Source organism: Pinus tabuliformis, chromosome 8 (genome assembly GCF_031772625.1).
Source record: "Pinus tabuliformis cultivar Carrire ecotype Pingquan chromosome 8, CPIR1, whole genome shotgun sequence".
NCBI lineage: Eukaryota > Viridiplantae > Streptophyta > Pinopsida > Pinales > Pinaceae > Pinus > Pinus tabuliformis.
This window is the reverse complement of record NC_142294.1, coordinates 1,625,268,906-1,625,287,977: the sequence shown is the minus strand read 5'-3', so window position 1 is coordinate 1,625,287,977 and position 19,072 is coordinate 1,625,268,906.

Below are 19,072 nucleotides of genomic sequence, written 5' to 3'. Positions count from 1 at the left end.
GGATAGGGTCATTCCGTATTGGATACTTTTCCCAACAACAAATTGGCGACTCCGCTGGGGATCGTATCTTGTTGGTTGTTTGTGTTTTTGCTATTCATTTCATTAACACAGGGAGTACCGAATCGAACTGCATTTGGAGCTTTCAAATGCAAAGTAGCGGGCAGCTACTCTAACTCAATTTCTGGGCATGTTTATGATTTGAAGAGCTGATCCACAAGGACTCTAAATAGCTCTTAGTGATAGCTTTTCATCCTCCTTTTCATCCCTTAGTGTGTGCTTGATTGATAGCTTCTGATTTGGCCAAAAACTGTGAATTTTTGAGCAATCTGTGACCCGGAAACTGAGAAAAACGAAAGTTTATCTCTTCAGTGCAGGCACTGTGAAGGCAGTCTACATTTCAGCGTAGATCCCGAAGGGGCTACCTGCGCTGAATGTCAAACTGAAAGTGTACCACCTGTGCTGAACCAGTTTTGCCTTGTGCTACTGGGGTTCCCTGCTGTTTATTGCCCTGTTTTCATCCTTGTTTTTGCAGCCTGTTATCAGTCAATGTACCTATCTGAAACCAACTTTCCTTGCCACTATTCCACCTCGGTTGTATAAAGAAACTGTATTTGTTCTTTGTGTATTTCTTATATCATTTGCAGTTTCCCATAACGAAAAGTGAACTAGTCTTGCTGTGGCCTCTTAGATCTAGACCTGTGATAAGTGTCGTTTTGATCTTAAGAGTTAGTTTGTTTGCTGTTCATAGCTGATTGAGCTTTTGCTTTCTTCATATGGTTTGAATTTATATATTTCTAGTGTCGAAACAAGTAAATCTTAAGGTGTCTTTTGATTTTGGACAAGCTTGTTTGCTTTCACTTGAAATTGAATTCAAAGTTATACAACAGCTTTCTTTTTGTATTACATCAACATTAAGAAAGAGAAAAGAAATACCTGCATTGTCCATGTGCATTTTGACAGTTTTCATGTTGATTTAGGAAAAGTGCATTAGTGTGTGCTCTATGATCTGTGTGAAAAGATGATGTCTTTCTTTTCCCTCAGTAGTTAAGATTTTCAAAGTTGAAAGATTGAAAAGCTTGCTTATCATCTTAGACTACATTTAGGAGTGTTACTATACATCTCGTGGTGATCCATAAAGGCAAACTGCTAAACAAGATCAACCTTAAAATAAATTGAATTCACATAACAACGCATTGAAACATAACGCAAACACATAGAGGTCTAAGCTAGAGACATGTTCCGGCGTCGTTAAACGTGATATCTTAGCGTTGAGTGGTTGGGTGATTCCTCCACGGTGAAGCGATAAGTATCAATATGGACTTGTGCTCCCACGTACCGTCGCGTATATATTGGGAGACCCCTATAGGAACAAAGCCTTTATCCATAGGAAGCCATGTCGGCCACCCTACTGATCGCAATGCAGTGAACACAGCATTCACGAAGATCGACCACTCGTACCGTAAAACGTATTCTGTGGTTTTGCGAAAAGTTTGGCACACCCTCTGCCTAGAACTCCAGAGTAGTTTCTTTTGGCCTTTTTCAAACTCTATAACTGAAAAAGTCCATCCGAGCATTTGTCACTTCGGGCTCGTTAAAACATCGAAGGAGACTAGAGTCATCTTTAGCTTTTTCTCGACTCTTAAAAAGTGAAAAAGCAAGTTGTGTCTAAAGCGTCGTTATAAAATTTATTTTAAACGGAACATAATCACCTCCTATTCCTGCATTGATCTGTAGGTTGAGAACATGGAACGCCCCAACCAAGGAATCCACATGATGGAAATCCTAGTCCTTTCTCCTCTTGGGGAGAAGTTGGTGTGCCCCACATGGCCACATTGTCGCTTCCAGGACTGACAATTGGCCTGCCTATTTGGCTATTCTCAACCAATGTAGTTCAGAACACCATGGTTCCTGAACAGTCGAGTCAACAGTTAGATTAGTCTAGAGCTGCCCACCAGCCTTCTACTTCCTATAACTCTTCCTCCAATTCTTCATCTTCGCAAGGTAGAGCCGGCAAAAGCCAAGCTCCCATGGAGAAGAAGGAGAAGAAGAAGAGAGAGAAGAAGAAGAAAGAGCCTAAGGCGACTGGGGGCAAGCAAAAGAGATATGACGAAAATCCACACACAGCACAGACCGGGCCTAAATCGCCATGTGTCATATGTAGAGGAGACCACTTCCATAGAGATTGTCCCTGTATTCCCTGGATACTAAGGGACTGGTCCCCTCGGTTGCACAATTCGGGAGCATCAACCTCTGATGGTCATGTTGAATGCTTACCGTCAACCAGCGAAAGTGAAGGTTCAAGACAAAGAGGGGGAGCAAGATCCCCCTGCAGACTGTGTGAAGGCGATCACGCCATCCACCGTTGTCCCTTCTTAGACGAAGCGAAGAGAGTTTTGGAAGATCGCCCGGTTTCACCGCTGAGACTTCCTCCTGGATACAAAAAACTCGTGCCAAGTCCTTCGTTGGTTGAGAATACAGCTGGCTCGCTCAAGTGGTCGGCTGAAGCATTAGTCATTGAAAATGAACCTACTGAATCCAGACTGGACAAAAGTCCAAAGGTCGAAACGGCAGTTGACCCGGTTCTGCCTTCGGAGGTTTCATCTTCAAATGACACCCTCACTGAAGAGAATAAGGATGACACCATCCAGATTCTTTTCATCAACACAGATTCTGATGAGCGTCAGGGCAATGCGCCCATTCCTTTATCGTAGGAAGGAACATCGTCAGGGTCATATCCGGCCGTGTATTCGGTCCCACCACCAAGCAACCTGGTTGTGTCTTTTGATTGGAACCAACTAGGCAGACCCCGGTTGCCAGCCAGTATACCATTCAGAATCATGGTCCAAATTTATAGAATGGTAATGGCCGGCACTATCATTGATGAAGGGGCATCTGTGAGTATCCTTTCCTCTATTGCTTGGAAAGCACTGGGTTCCCCGACGCTTTTGCCTGAGATAAGAAATCTCTCGGGTTTTGATAAAGGAACCAGTCGACCATTAGGGATCCTCCCCAATGTACCTGTTACATTGAAAGGGAAGACCGTTCAGATGAACGTGATGGTCGTTCAAGGACCCTTGGATTATAACCTACTCCTTGGACGAGACTATATATATTTCATGGGAGCTATAGTCTCCTCACTCTTTAGAGTAATGTGTTTTCCACACGAAGGAAGGGTGGTCAAGCTCGTAGACCAACTTTCATTTCCGGGATCACGCATCGCAAATAGTCACATACCAACCCTGAATGGTCTATTCAATCAAGAAATGTCTCCACCCCCAGTCCTCCTTCCCGATGAGTGCGAGTGATTCGGAAGGATGGGACTGGAACCCAGGGGGCATGCATCCTGGTTTGCTTCGGGCAGAGGAAACCTTGGGTATAAGGTAGAATTTCCGCGAGAGAATATGACTAGTCTGTACCCCGTCCGTGAATGGAAGAGGGGTTGTTCTAGAATAAGATTCTTTTGTCAAGGTTACTTGTTTGACAAAGGTCATTCACCATTGTCTACTTCGGTAGACAGTGCCGAGGAAATGTTTTTGTTTGAAGAATTTAACAAAACAATCTTTGGGTAACCGGAAAGAGGCAAGCCTCACCCTTTAAAACAAATGTTTTAACTGATAAGTAGGGGCAGCCTTGAAATTGTACTTTGTACCTGGGGGCATGCAAACCTTTTGGAGTGCAAGCTAAGAGCAATTATTTATCTGTTTTTGGGATTAGCCGTTTTCGAACTTGCATAAAGAAAGGATGAGAGGGAGCATAGCTTTGGTAAGGCGCGAGCTCTATAAAAAATGGGATCTTACAGGGGACATTTCTTATCTTATGACTGGTATATTCGAGCAGTTTTACCGCGGAATTTATGCTCGTTAAAAAATAGAAAAGTGAGATCCGAGCAGTTTTAGCACATAGTTCATGCTCGTTAAAAAATAAACATAAGATTGAGCATTCAAGCTCATTAAAAAATGAACATACCCTGGTAAATAACCACTGTGATCGTAAATTTATTAGCCATAAAAGGCCTTGGTCGTGTTTTGCACCTGCCACCTCCATTCCATTTGACCGATCGTTCACCTCCATATGATTGTTTACCCATTTTGAGGAACAGCTGCGAAGAGTGATTTCACCTAGCCATCCTTGTGACACTACCGTGATTGGAAAATTCCAACCTGTACCTGGAATCTGTTGCTATCCCTGTTTATCACTCGTTCCTCAAAAGACGAGTCTTCTTTGAGCTCTTTTCATCTGACTCGTAAAATATGAAAAGTTTGCCGAGTTTTGGCCTTCTAGCTCGTTAAAGTGACCGGAAGAGCTATCCCTCCTCTAGATTTTAATCTTTTTGGACCTGAGGGATTATTACACAAAAAGGTCGAGCGCTTGTTTTATTCGGCTCGTAAAAGTTATCGAAAACTCATCCCTTCTGTATTGTTTTATACTTTTTCAGACTTAAGGGATTAGATGACGAAAAAGGAATTTTGGAGTTAACTTTCTGTACCTTTTCAGACTCTCTAAAAATGAAAAGGACCGAGTTTTCCTTGTCGTTAGACTCGTTAAAATGATTAAATAGCGACAAACTTGTCTTTAGACGAGAACGAGTTTCCCTATAGCTAGGCTCGTTAAAACATAGCGATGGGCTTGCCCGAAGGGCAGGTTATAGAACAAGCATATGTTATCCTCCTCAAGCTTGACAAAAATAAAGAGGTACTGGTCAGAAATGACTGGGGAAAAATTGGGAGAACCTCAAAGCTTTAATGGTAGCAAGTCGCTCTTGAACATGACACTTTTCCTCCGTATCACATCGGGTTGGGTTGTTTCATTCACCGGTCTCATCACCATGGTCTCGCCAAACCATCCACATTTGGGGTAATGCTACCGATCCATCACATCAGTGTCGTTATATGTTCAAGAGATGTCGTTCAGAAAGAGTCAACCGTGTCCCATCCACTGCCATACATTATCCTTCATCCACCCATGATCGCCACCCTGAATCATATGTCACAGATTGTTTTCACCTCCATTAAAATCATTAGCTCCGTTCCGTGTCACTGATGTGGGATTCATTAAGGCCCTCCTTTGACGGATCGCTTCTTGTCGACTTCAGCTCATTATCCAAGAAGTTGATCTAGGAACACCCCCCTCAGTACTTTGAAGCTTGCATACCTCAATGGCAAGTTTCTCACTTCCGACGACAGGTATACATCAATGACCTTCGACCAGAAGATTTTGCGTGGTGTTCGACGCCAAGTCCTATATTCACACCACGTGAATTGTACTACAGTACCTTGAGGGTCATTATCATTATCGGTGATTCCTCTCGCGCTTGTTAACGGTTTACATCATTGACCGGTAATCAAGCGATGTCTTTCCATGTTCGACTTCAGCGCAATTCTCGCATGGATCGACTTGTACTTAGAGTGAAGATCGAACGAGTTTGAAGACCCCGGATCTAGTTCCATCCATCCGGGCTGCGATATATATTCAGGAAATATAAAGACATTTGACATGTACATCATTGCAGCAGATGATCATCCTACTCAAAGGATGATAATTTCAGCAGAGAATTATCAGTCTACCATCAGACGATCGTCTGTTCTATGTACCAAAATGAATTTATAAAGCTCAGCATGGGAATGCCCGACTCAGCTAGATCATGAAAGCAGAATGAAAAATAATGTATTGTATTGTATTTTATTACAGGTCACCTCTCAACGATTGAATGAACTTCAGATCCTCCTGATAAAGCATTTCACCCGATAAACAACCTCATACTTTAGGGGGCAACTGTTATAGACATTTTTGTGCCTTACAACATGAAGCATGAAATGTCAATAATCTAAGGGATCCAAAGTCCCTAAACATGTTGTTCCTACCCCTAGAGGAACAAGGTCAACAAACCACAGCACTAAATATCAGTTCTCCACCTGAAAACACTAAAAAACAAGCTAATTCTAGATCATGTCAACTGCTCCACTGAGCATCTGCGCTGAATGTCAACTGCTCCACTGTCTACCTGCGCTGAATGTCAACTGCAAAGAAGGCTACCTACGGTGGGCGAGTTGGGACAAGTGGCACAGTCATTCTTCAAGGTGTCAATGCCCAGGAAGCTTCCAAAATGACACTTGGATCAGGGAATTCGACTGGTGATGAGTAAGAGGGTCTAGATCTCCAAGTGGAAGCAAGAACCTCCAAGTGGACTCAAGAACTAAAGAATAACTGAAGTGGGAGAGGACACTAGTCAGCTTCATACCAGCTACAAGCTGACTCATCCTTTCTCCAAAACTCCTATATATAGAGCTCTCTCATGAGGTCTATGGGGGCTGGAATCTTGTGAATGTAAAGAAGTGCTGTTGGTTTGAGTAAAGAACTATTGGGTGATTTGCTTTGAAGGAGGTGAAGAGGAGATTTCTTTCTGATGGGAGGTGATGCTGGATTGGGCCTCTTATGGTTGTATCACTTCCTGAACTTTACTTCTTCCATTAATAAAGCATTTGAGGTTCTTCTATATGCATGTGTCTCAATGATGTGTTGTTATACTTGTGTATTTGATTTATTCTAATCCTTGAATCAATTATGAATGTATGCTTCTTGTAGTTTCCCTCTCTTGTTATTTTGCAGGATCTTGGTGTAGCTGGGCTAGTGAAAGAGCAAGGAGAAGGGAGCAAGTAGCAAGGAGAGAAGATTGGATCAATCATTAGCGGAAGACATCGGTTAGTGGATCTCTACCTCCTCTCTCTTACATCTCATAAAGAAGTAATCTCAAATAGCTTTGCTTTGATTGTTGCTGAGGTACTATCACCCTTAGAGTGGGATAGGGTCATTCCGTATTGGATACTTTTCCCAACAACACTATTCCCCCCTTTGGGAGTATTTTCTGTCCCTATCATGGCTTTGGTGGTCCTTCCTCACATGACTTTGGTGATCCCAGTATGGTACATCGATCCCCATGCAAGAATTCCACCTAGTCACCTACGAACTTATCATGCTTTGATTTTGGTTCAACTAGTACCTATCGCCCTTGCAACTGCTTTAGTTCCATCATAACCTCAATAGGAACCTATTCCTGTCGCGAATGAATTCAGACAAGGGGGCAAAGCTAAGAGGAAATAATTGAAGGACAAGGCTCCCCAAGATCCTCCAGCTACTAAGGCCCTAAAGTCATCACCTTTGTGTGCTTTGTTTAAAGTTGTTGGGCATACCACCAATAATTTTCCCAAGCTTCCTCATCTCAAACCTTTGGTTCATGAAACCTTCCCTGAGTCAAATATCCCTAAAGTCCATGTTAACTTTCTGAGTCCACCCAAGAAACTCAAAACGTTGCACAAATCACCCTTGTGCCCTATGTGATCATCATGGTCACTATTCCCATTATTTCCCTCATCTCAATGAATTTTGCTATTGCCTTGAAGTGCTTCATGAATACAAGGCCACCAGTAGTGGAACCCCTACTCCTCTACCCATGGATTTTCGTACCCCTAGTCAACCAGAACATGGAAACTCTAGTCCCACCATCATGATCCCTGCCCCTGATGTCAAGATGATGGACACCACAGGCCATATCCTTTACCTATTGTCATCCTTAAGTTCCTTGTAGGAAAACCTTTCTAAGGTTTCTGCATGTGCTTCTATCGAACCTCTTTCGACAAAATCCCAGGTCTCAACATCTGTAGATCTGTGGAGTACTAAAAAGGTATGTTTTTGATGATCATTTCAATGGCTTTTCAGTGGGACTTGTGAATCTTTTTACATCATGAATGTGGAAAACAATAAAGAATTATGACAAAACATGTGGAATTAGTATGCAAGACTTAACCGCTGATAGTTGTCATTCTCCTGTGCAGGAAAGGGTAAAAACGAGGAGCTGTTGTTCCAAAGAAAAAGACAAGAACAGGGTAACTGTTGTCCCTTTGACGAAGGACCGAGTGCAAACGAGGCTAAGCAGGTTGAAGCAAACCGGTCCGGAAAAGGAGGAGAAGGCACCAGCTCGGCGGAGGAGAAAAGAAGTGATTAAGGATTAACAGTTTGGCGAATCCCTCAGGATCTTCGATCCTGAGGGATCACTGCTTTATTTATCTTATTGCTTAGACATCTCCGTCGTCACCCTTATATAAAGGGACGACACTGTTAGCTTTGGGGGGATTATGCTTTTATGTAACTTTCTGTTAAAGATTGAACTTTGATCATCGAGTCTCGTTGAACTTGGCTCATTGTACTTTCTGTTTTATGCATTAATATAAACTTGGTGATTATCTTATCTCTGCGTCTGGATTAACTTAAAGCAGTGTACCCTCGAGGCTAAGGGCCCGGCCCCGGAGGACAATTGCTTCTGTATCACTACGATTTGATTTCTGTGTGGTTTGTTTATTGTCATTAGTTGGTAATTTGATATGCTTTATAAGTTACATCATATGCTCTGTTAAGATTCGTTCATTAAGGTTTTTATAACTGTTATATTGACTCTGCATTATATCACCATTACCTTCAGAGTTGATTGAATATTATTAGACTTGATTGAACATTATTATTATTTTGTTATGGAGCTTTTATGCTGTATATTCGTGTTGTGGAATTTATCTGAGAGATGTGTTCTTTATGATTCAGGATTAATGCTGTTCCATTTTGAAACGCAGTTGTAATTCCTGTTGATGACGATTGGTGCTAAATCAGATTACTTTTCAAGTGTGTTGTGTGTGTATGATTTCCAAATGCTGTTCCATAACTTATTAGTAATTAGTGCTGTTCCATTAGCGTGTGTTGCTTGATTTTCTTGGAGAATGAAAGATTGGAGTTTGATTACAATGAGTGCATTTGAGTTGATAGGATAAATCTTGATTACTGCTCGCAAGGTTTAGTTATTTGATTGATGTTCCATTTCATAATTGTTGTTCCATTTTAAGCATTGCTGTTCCATTCTATATTTGCTGTTCGATTTCTTATTTTCCATTCCATTTTTACCTGTTGTTTCATTTACTTGCATTTGGTGTGAAAGACGATCTGTGGCTATAGTGAGCCTCGGAATTTACTGCCTCGCTCCCAGACTCGTGGTCCATGCTCTAATTTCCTTTCCATCAGTTTCCAAAGGGATGGGCTATTACTGTCGAACCCTTGAATTATAAAGTTGCCTAGCTTTAAGAGTGTGTGATTTAGTCATTTGAAGTAACTTAGTCTTAGACAAGCATCCGTTTACTCTTTTATTTTTGTATAACGTTGTACTACTAGCATTACTCTGAAAAATAGCCTCAGATTGAGTCACTCTTTGAAATAACCAAACGCTCCCGGATTGACATATTAATGTGAGGTAATTAGAGGTGAAAGAGACCCTTTTTATAGCTATACATTTTGGCGCTGTTGCCGGGGAAAGAGTGTAGCCATTTGTCTTTTTCAGAGTAGTGTACGAACCTACTAGGGAAGAGTTGGATCTTAAAAATGGAAGGTAAGAACCTGCGTGCGGAGCATGTAAAAGCCCTGCTCCACTGTCCGCTTTCCTAACAGATTTGCTGTTGCTTTGTTTGAATAGAATTTAGTAGTTCATTTGAGTGCATGACTAAGCAGAAAAAACCAGAAAAAAATATTAAGCTTCCATCCAAACCCAAAAAAGCTAAGGGGCTGGTGACCCTTGGCCGAACAACTTTCATAGACGAAATCTATAAGAAAACAGAATCTCAGCCATCAGTAGGTCCCAGGAAAATTATTTCTAAACAACCTACTAGTTCCTTTCAGGCCACAGGATCACCATCTGTAGCCTTTGCTGAGGTGCATAGTCAAACTGAAGAGCAGGACTTTCAAGAAATTGAAAATTCTACTCCAGAACTATTGCAGGAAGGGAATTTCAGCAACTTTTGTGAAGGAGAAGGAGAAACAGGGGAAACCGAGGAACCAAAACCTCCCATTGGAGCAGATCAGCCATTAAACAGCCCAGATAAGGGGAGCACTTTGAAAATCATCGTTGAAGGGGTCCAATCTCCTCAGACATCAGGTATTCCCCTTATCCCAGATAAAGGAAGTGCCATTAAAACTATCCCTGCTAAAATAGTTCCCTCTCAACCTAGGAATACCCTCCTAGATATCCTAGAAGGTTATTGGCATATATTCAATCCTATGGGTCAGAACCAGCCAAATACTCAAACCTCTACATTACAATATCCTATAGTGGATTCTGTAGCGAATGCGCCCATGAAAGCTATCCCTCTTCAACATATCCCTACATTCCACGGTCTCACATCAGAAGATCTGGATGCTTTTTTATTCGAATTTGATGTGTTGTGCAGGGGATATGATTACACCAACGATCCCCAGAAATTGAAATTATTCCCCTCTACATTAAAGGGGGCTGCTTTAAGATGGTTTATGGGACTAGGTGGTGGGGTCATCAACAATCGGGATCAAATGAAAGAATCCTTCTTAAAAAAATATCAGGATTATTGTAGGTCTAGAGAATTGAAAGACGAAATATTCCAAATGACAGCCATACTGAACGAAACATTAGAAGAATATGTGGAACATTTTCAATAATATTTACAAAGATCTCCTTATGCATCACTACCTTTACCTGATAATGTGTTAAAAACTGCATTGATAAGGGGCATGAAGGAACAGTGGATTGAAACATTAAACATCATGGGAAAAGGGAATATTTATCAAGAGAATTTTGCTGACATTATTGATTTATGTATCAGGAGTTCGAGAGGCAGCACAAGAATAAAACCGGAAGAATATGATCGGTTTGCAAGAGACAATAAAATATCAACATAAGGAGTAACGCGTGTGGATATTGGAAATTTATTAGAAAATTTTAAAACTAATATTCTAGGGACATTAACTACACAACTTGATATTATGCAGGCCAAACCGAAGCAGATGGAGGCAGAACAGAATTTGGCAATCTTCTTCCCCCGATGCAGGAAAAAGCATAGTCACAAGGAGTGTCCACTGGATACAGTCCAAACATGTGCCATCTGTACAAAATATCATCTGACGGAAAGCTGCCCCTCACTTCCTGGATTAAAAGAAGTATACAAGGAAGCAGAGGAAGAACCAGAATCGATGTACTTGATCAACCAACGCCGCCAGTGGCAGCCAAGACAATCTGGTATGTTTTCAGACCCAACCTCTTCTTTTCAGCCTCCACAATATAATGCTCAACAATATAATATGTGGCAAAGTCAGTCCCAACCCCCATTTTCAAACTGGTCACCACCATCGTTTCCTTCTTCAAACTCGTGGTTGAATCAGCCAAGCCAATCTGGTTGGCCGAATTTCCCTTACACTCCACCGTATTGGCAAAATAGCCCATATCCTCCGCAATGGACTCCCCCTACTTCACAAAGTTCACCTTGGCAGACAAACTGGCAAAGACCGATGCAACAGCCAGTAGGAACTATTCCGCTCCCTCAACCTACTCTGCCAGGTTTACAACAAAATCCCCAGTCTAATCTGAGACCGCAACTCCCAGCCCAACCCAACCCCAATCCAAATAACAGACCGGTCTAATCTCTTCAAATCATAGAATCACCAGAAATAGGACCCGACCTGTGGGAGTGTAACGATCTTCAATTACGATCTGGACGTATCATTGAAAATGAGGGAGATAAAATAGTTCATATTGAAGATCAGTTATCAAGAGAACATCAGTTGCAACAAGAGTATGTAAATAAACAACAGACTCATAATCAAGCAACCACATCCTCTCCTCCGTTCCCAGAACAATTAGTCATACCTCGACCTTTATAGTATCCTGACTTTGACATTCTGGGAGAATTACAAAATTTGTATATAAAAATCCCGTTCCTCCAAACCATTCAAGATATTCCTATATACGCAAAAACTATTAAAGAATTGTGCATAAAGAAACCGAGGAATATAGCAACTAATCCAAGAGTCCAAGTAGTCGGTACTTTATCTGATTTATTATCTGGGAAAGAAACACCCATTAAATATGAAGACCCAGGAAATCCAATTGTAATTGTTCAAATTTATGGTCAGACCCTGTCTAATGCCTTAGTTGATCTAGGAGCTGCAATCAATATTTTAACAACCACTACCTGTCAAAAGCTCAGCATTACATCTGTAAAACCTACCTCTACTTTGTTAGAATTGGCCGACCGATCTGTGGTTAGACCAGAAGGTACTCTACATGATGTCATGGTCTCTGTAGATTCCTGGGAATATCCAACCGACTTCCTGATAATTAATCCAAAAACCCAACTTGATGGACACCCGCTAATCCTAGGTAGACCTTGGCTTTCCACCGCCAATGCTTACATTGGTTGCCGGCAAGGAAATATGACCATAACCAAAGGACCTGATATCAAGAATTTAGTTCTATACCCTCTAGTGCAGCCATGTGTCAATATAATTAAAACTAACAAGTATCCTGTATCATACCTTACTGATAACATTAGATCTCCATTGACTATACAAGAGGCACTTGATTTTAAAGATCAAACAGAAGATGATGCCATTAACAACTTCATTAGTCAAACTGAATCCGGATCCTGCACACAATGTCACATGATAGAAGCAGCATTTGATAATGAATTAGAAGAAGATCCTCTGAAAGACACACATGATCAAACAATACCTGTTACTTCTGTCGCAAATAGTAAAATTGTGGAAATTGAACCGGGAAAAACTTTAAATATCAATGCCAACCTCACATCTGAACAAGAAACTAAGCTCATCCATCTGTTAAGAAAATATCAACAAGCATTTGCATGGGATTACCCTAATATGAAAGGAATCGACCCACAATTGTGTACACACCACATTTATATAGAAAAAGATGCTAGACCCGTCCGTCAACCGCAAAGAAGACTTAATCCTCATCTAAAGGATGTGGTAAAAGCGGAACTTCAGAAACTTTTAGATGTCAATTTTATTTATCCTATTTCTGACAGTAAATGGGTCTCTCCGCTTGTGGTGGTACCAAAAAAGAATGGGAAATGGAGAATTTGTGTGGATTATAGGGAACTCAATAAAGCAACACAAAAAGACCACTTTCCTCTCCCATTCATAGACCAAGTGCTAGATACTTTGGCAGGAAAGAAATTCTTTTCTTTCCTGGATGGTTTCAGTGGATACAATCAGATTCAGATTGCCCCTGAAGACCAGGACAAAACTACTTTCACTTATCCTTGGGGAACATTTGCCTACCGAGTTCTACCTTTTGGCCTATGTAATGCTCCTGCCACATTCCAAAGGGCTATCCTTAGCATTTTTGCAGATTTAATAAATGATGGACTTGAAGTATATATGGATGACTTTACACCCTATGGAGATGATTTTGATCCAGCACTAAATACCCTAGAAAAAGTCCTACAATGCTGCATAGCTACCAGGCTTTGCTTAAGCCACGAAAAATGTTACATGATGATGACTGAAGGACTTATTCTAGGACACTATGTTTCAGCAGCTGGCATTCAGGTAGACCTGGCCAAAATCCAAATACTTTTGCTTATTCCCACTCCTACCACTCAAACAGAGGTATTGTTGGATCCCTATAATACTAGTGATTACCCCATTACTATTATAGTTATATCCCTTATTTATATTGTTGTGCCCCTATTACCCCCATATTGTTATTTCTGTGCCCCATAGAATCTCTCTATTGTTATTTTTGTGGCTTTATATTATTATTGTTAGGTCGGCTGGATTATATTGTGACTCCTTAGACTCCTATATATAGAAAGGAGGTTTTGTCATTTGTATCATCCAAGAATTGTTCATTTATGTAATGTAAAGGAGGTTGCCCCCTCGAAGAGGCTGAATTCTAAGGCGTTGATCTATCTTTTCTATCTTTTCTTGAGCTGGTTTCATAACATTTGGTATCAGAGCTTTGGATTCTAGGGTTTCGCTGCTCCAAACAGGTCATCGTGGCATTTTCGCTATAACTTTTGTTCTGTGACGTTTCAGAAGTCGCAAAAAAAACTAGTTTGAGAAGAAATCGCGCTGAACCTTGGGTCCAAATTTCAGATCTTTTCGCACGACATTTGCAGAGATATGCTCTGAGGAAGTTGGTCTTTTTGCAGACTCCTGAATTACATTCAAAACAGGTGACCTGGGGAAAATCGTCATAACTTTCTCTCTGGGGATCGGATTGAAGTTTCGTAAGAAGGTACAGAAAGAGGACGGACTGTAGTTTTCTTTTTGTGTGTTTTAGATTGAAAGGTTGAAACAGTGACTCGTGGCACGTCGTACAAGTTCGCTCTACTGAACCAGTCTAAACGCAAGTCACTGTGGGAGATTTCACATAACTCTTCCTTGGAGAATCCAGTTTGGCTCAGACTTGCAGCATTGGAAAGAGGACACAGAAGGCTACTACAGGTAGCAATTTCAGAACTGGATGATCTGAAATTACAAAGATACATCAGATTCAATATCAGGCTTCTATAAAGTGAAAAAAGATGTGTAGTTTTTTTTTAAATTTTTATGTAAGCTTGGTTTAACGGAATTCAAAGGGCATAGTAAAGCATTATTATCGGTAACTGATGCCCCGAGGAAAGAAAATGCAAACACCTAGTAAGGAACCTGAAAGCTCTAGCATGACTCATGAAGAAGAGGAAGAAATGCTACATGATATATCAAAATTACAAGAACAAGTGCAACAAATGTCACGCTCACAAAAGCTAACAGAAGCTAAGATAAGTGGCGTGGAATCTAAGATAAATGGCATGGAATCTAAGATAAATGGTGTGGAATCTAAGATAAAGGGCATGGAAGCTAAGATGGAGGATTCGATGGTAAATTTGAAGATAGATTTGAAGACAGACATGGAAGAATTGAAGAACTTGCTACAAGAAAGGGTCACTAATGGTGAAAAGGTAGTAAAGGAAACTCATGATGAGAACAAAAGAAATGTTAATCATGATTCCATAGACTCTAATGTTGGATTGAAGACTCACCATGTTCCAAAAATCGATATGAGGAAGTTTGATGGCAAGGATCCCGCCACATGGATATTACAGATGGAGCAATTCTTCGATCTCAATAATGTGCAAAATACACAAAAGGTACGTATGGCAACTTTATATTTGGAACCAAATCAATTTGTATGGTATCAATGGCTTTGTTCTCGTAAACAATTTATCACTTGGGCAATTTTTACAGAAGAATTGATAGCAAATTATGAGGATACAAAAAGCAACACTTTTTTTAGCCAATTGATAAGTCTCAAACAAAAGGGTTCAATAATGGAGCACATTGAGGAGTTCCAAAAATTGAACATAAGGGTAAAGGATATTCCAGAGGAGCATAGGATTGATGTGTTCATAGGGTCTTTAAAGGATAATATCCAACATGATGTGCGCCTTTGGGAACCTGATTCATTAGAGAAGGCATTCAGGTTAGCAAGAAAAATGGAAAGCAAAATTATGGCAACTAGGAAGCATACCATTCACAACTATAAAGATGGAAGTGTTGTCACCCATAGTCTTCCACAACCTACAAGGTTGACAACACAACAATTGGAGGAAAAAAGAGCAAAAGGGCTTTGTTACAATTGTGATAGCAAATACACAAAAGGTCATAAGTGTGCTGAGAAGAAATTATTCTACATAGATTGTGAAGAGGAAGAAGAAAAGGAGCAAGAAAGGTCAAAAGAAGAGGATATATTCCAGGAACAAACCCTAGATGAAGAACAAATAAATCCGACCATATCTTGTAATGCATTGATGGGAATTACCACTCCTCAAACCATCAAGATAGAAGGACAAATCAAGAAGAAAAAGGTAATAGTGTTGATTGATTCAGGAAGCACCCACAATTTTATTCATTGTAGGGTAGCAAAAGAATTGAATTGCTTCCTATATCCAGCACCAGAGTGTCAAGTGATGATTGCAAATGGAGGAACAATAAATTGTTCTGGAAAGTGCCATAATATCAAGCTATCCATGGGAGAATATGTATTGACTAGCCCAATGCTTTCCATTCCAATGGGAGGTGCTGATGTTGTACTAGGAGTCCAATGGCTACAATCCTTGGGTACAATAGCTTTTAATTTTCAAGAACTTTTCATGAAATTTTCTGTGGAAGGAAAGGAAGTTGAATTAAGGGGTATTGCAGGGAAACCAGGAAAGATAATCAGCTCTAATGGCATGACAAAGCTTCTAAAAAAGGAGCAAAGAGGTGTAATTGCACAATTATGTTCGCTAGATGTTTCCACATTGGAATCATCTATTTCTCCAGATCTCCAAAAAGTCCTGGACAATCATTCCAAGGTATTTGAGACTCCCAAAGGTCTCCCACCTATGCGTGATCATGATCATGCTATTCATCTGATTCCAGGAAGTGTTCCTCCAAACATCAGGCCGTACAGATATCCATATGTCCAAAAAAGTGAAATTGAACGTATGGTTGCAGAAATGCTAGAGGCTGGTATAATTCAACCGAGTCAAAGTTCTTTCTCAGCTCCAGTAGTATTGGTGCACAAGAAGGATGGATCATGGCGCATGTGTCCAGATTATAGGGAGCTCAATAAGCTTACTATTAAAGATAAGTTCCCCATTCCTGTCATTGATGAATTACTGGATGAATTGCATGGATCAATTTACTTCACCAAGTTGGATCTTCGTTCGGGATATCATCAAATCAGAATGAAGATTGAAGACATTCCGAAAACGGCATTTAGAACTCATGAGGGTCATTATGAATTTTTGGTCATGCCTTTTGGCCTTACCAATGCACCTTCAACATTTCAAGGTTTGATGAATTCAATTTTCAAACCATTCCTTAGAAAATTTGTGTTGGTATTTTTTGATGATATACTAATCTACAGCAAGTCTTGGAAGGATCATGTTGAACATGTTGACAAGGTGCTACAACTATTGGAGGAGAAACAATTATATGCAAAAAGATCCAAATGTTTCTTTGGAGTCCAGGAGGTGGAATATTTGGGTCATATTGTATCTCATGAAGGAGTTAAGGTAGACCCTAGCAAAATTAAAGCCATTAAGGAATGGAAAATCCCCACATCCATAAAGCATCTGCGAGGATTTCTTGGGTTGACAGGGTATTATCGCAAGTTCGTTAAGAATTATGGGAGAATAGTAGCACCTCTAACAACATTATTGAAGAAAGATTCATTTTCATGGACTCCGGAAGCAACAAAGACCTTTAAACATCTTAAAGAGGCAATGTGCCAAGCACCGGTCTTAGCTACACCGGACTTCACAAAAACCTTTATTGTGGAATGTGATGCTTCAAGAAATGGAATTGGTGCTGTTCTAATGCAAGATGAAAGACCCATTGCTTTTGAAAGTCGTCCAATCAAGGGAAAGTTTTTAAGCAAAGCTATTTATGAGAAGGAAATGTTGGCAATACTCCATGCACTTAAGAAATGGCGACCCTACCTAATGGGAAGACACTTCAAGGTAAAAACGGATCATGATAGCCTTAAATACTTTTTAGAACAAAGATTATCCTCTGAAGAGCAACAAAAGTGGGTCACAAAGATGTTGGGTTATGACTTTGAAATCATCTACAAAAAAGGGAAGCAAAATGTGGTGGCAGATGCACTCTCAAGAAAGGATGAGGACATGGAAGCATTGTTGTGTGCCATTTCTATTATCCAACCAGATTGGATAAACGAAGCAAAGGAGGAATGGAAGAATGACGAAGAAGTGTGGGCACTTATTCGAAAGCTACAACAAGATTCCAGTACTTCTGATACATTTAGCTGGCAAAATGATTCATTATGGTACAAAGATCGCTTATACCTCTGTAAGAATTCCCAGCTAAAACAAAATATTCTTATGGAATTGCACCTTCTCCCTTAGGGGGGCACTCAGGATTTTTAAAAACTTACCACAGGGTTAAGAAGGAAGTTTTTTGGGATGGCCTTAAATCAGATATTCAAAAGTTTGTGGCAGAATGTTTGGTTTGCCAACAAAATAAAGTTGAAACAATTAAGACACCGGGTCTATTACAACCTTTATCCATTCCAAGCCAACGTTGGGAGGAGGTTTCAATGGATTTTATCACAGGTTTACCCAAGTCTGAGGGAAAGAGTGTCATCATGGTGGTAGTTGATAGACTTACCAAGTATGCACACTTTTGTGCATTATCACATCAATTTAAAGCCAGTACAGTTTCTACTGCATTTATGGAAACAGTTCAAAAGCTACATGGAAACCCAAAGATTATTGTAAGTGACAGAGATCCCATTTTCACTGGAAATTTTTGGACATAATTATTTTCTTGTCTTGGTACTCAGTTAGCTCATAGCTCATCTTATCATCCTCAATCTGATGGGCAAACTGAGATAGTAAACAAATGTTTGGAAGGATATCTTCGTTGCTTTGTATCTGATAAACAGACACAATGGGTCAAATGGTTGCCTCTGGCTGAATGGTGGTATAACACTTCCTTCCATACAGCAACAAAAATGACCCCATTTATGGCACTTTATGGGTACCAACCACCATCAATCACATCATATTTAAGAGAAAATTCTAAGGTTTAGGCAGTGGAACATCACATCGAACATCAACAACAAGTCCTCCAACTCTTAAAGGATAACCTCGTGTTGGCACAAAATAGAGTGAAACAACAGGCAAATCAACATCGCAGTGAAAGAAGTTTTGATGTAGGTGATTGGGTATTCCTACGGCTACAACCATATAAGAAAATGTCCCTAAAGCAAGCTAAGAAGGATAATAAATTATCACCAAAGTATTATGGTCCGTACAAGGTGTTGGAAAAGATTGGTACTATGGCATACAAATTGGAGCTTCCTGCAGCTTCTCGATTGCACCCAGTTTTCCATGTTTCATGTTTAAAGAAGGTTATAGGCGACAAGCTCCCAGTTCAAACAATATTGCCAGAACTTGACGAAGAAGGAAAAATTATATTGGAACCGGAAGCAGTCACAGAAACAAGAACTCGACAGCTACGAAATCGATCAATTTCAGAGTATCTTATCAAGTGGAAGAACTTATCCGCTGAAGATTCCACATGGGAGGATGAGAATTTTATGCAGAAGTATCCAGAACTGCTCAAGCGTTGAGGACAACACTTTTTTGAAGGAGAGGGGCATGTTGGGTCCCTATAATACTAGTGATTACCCCATTACTATTATAGTTATACCCCT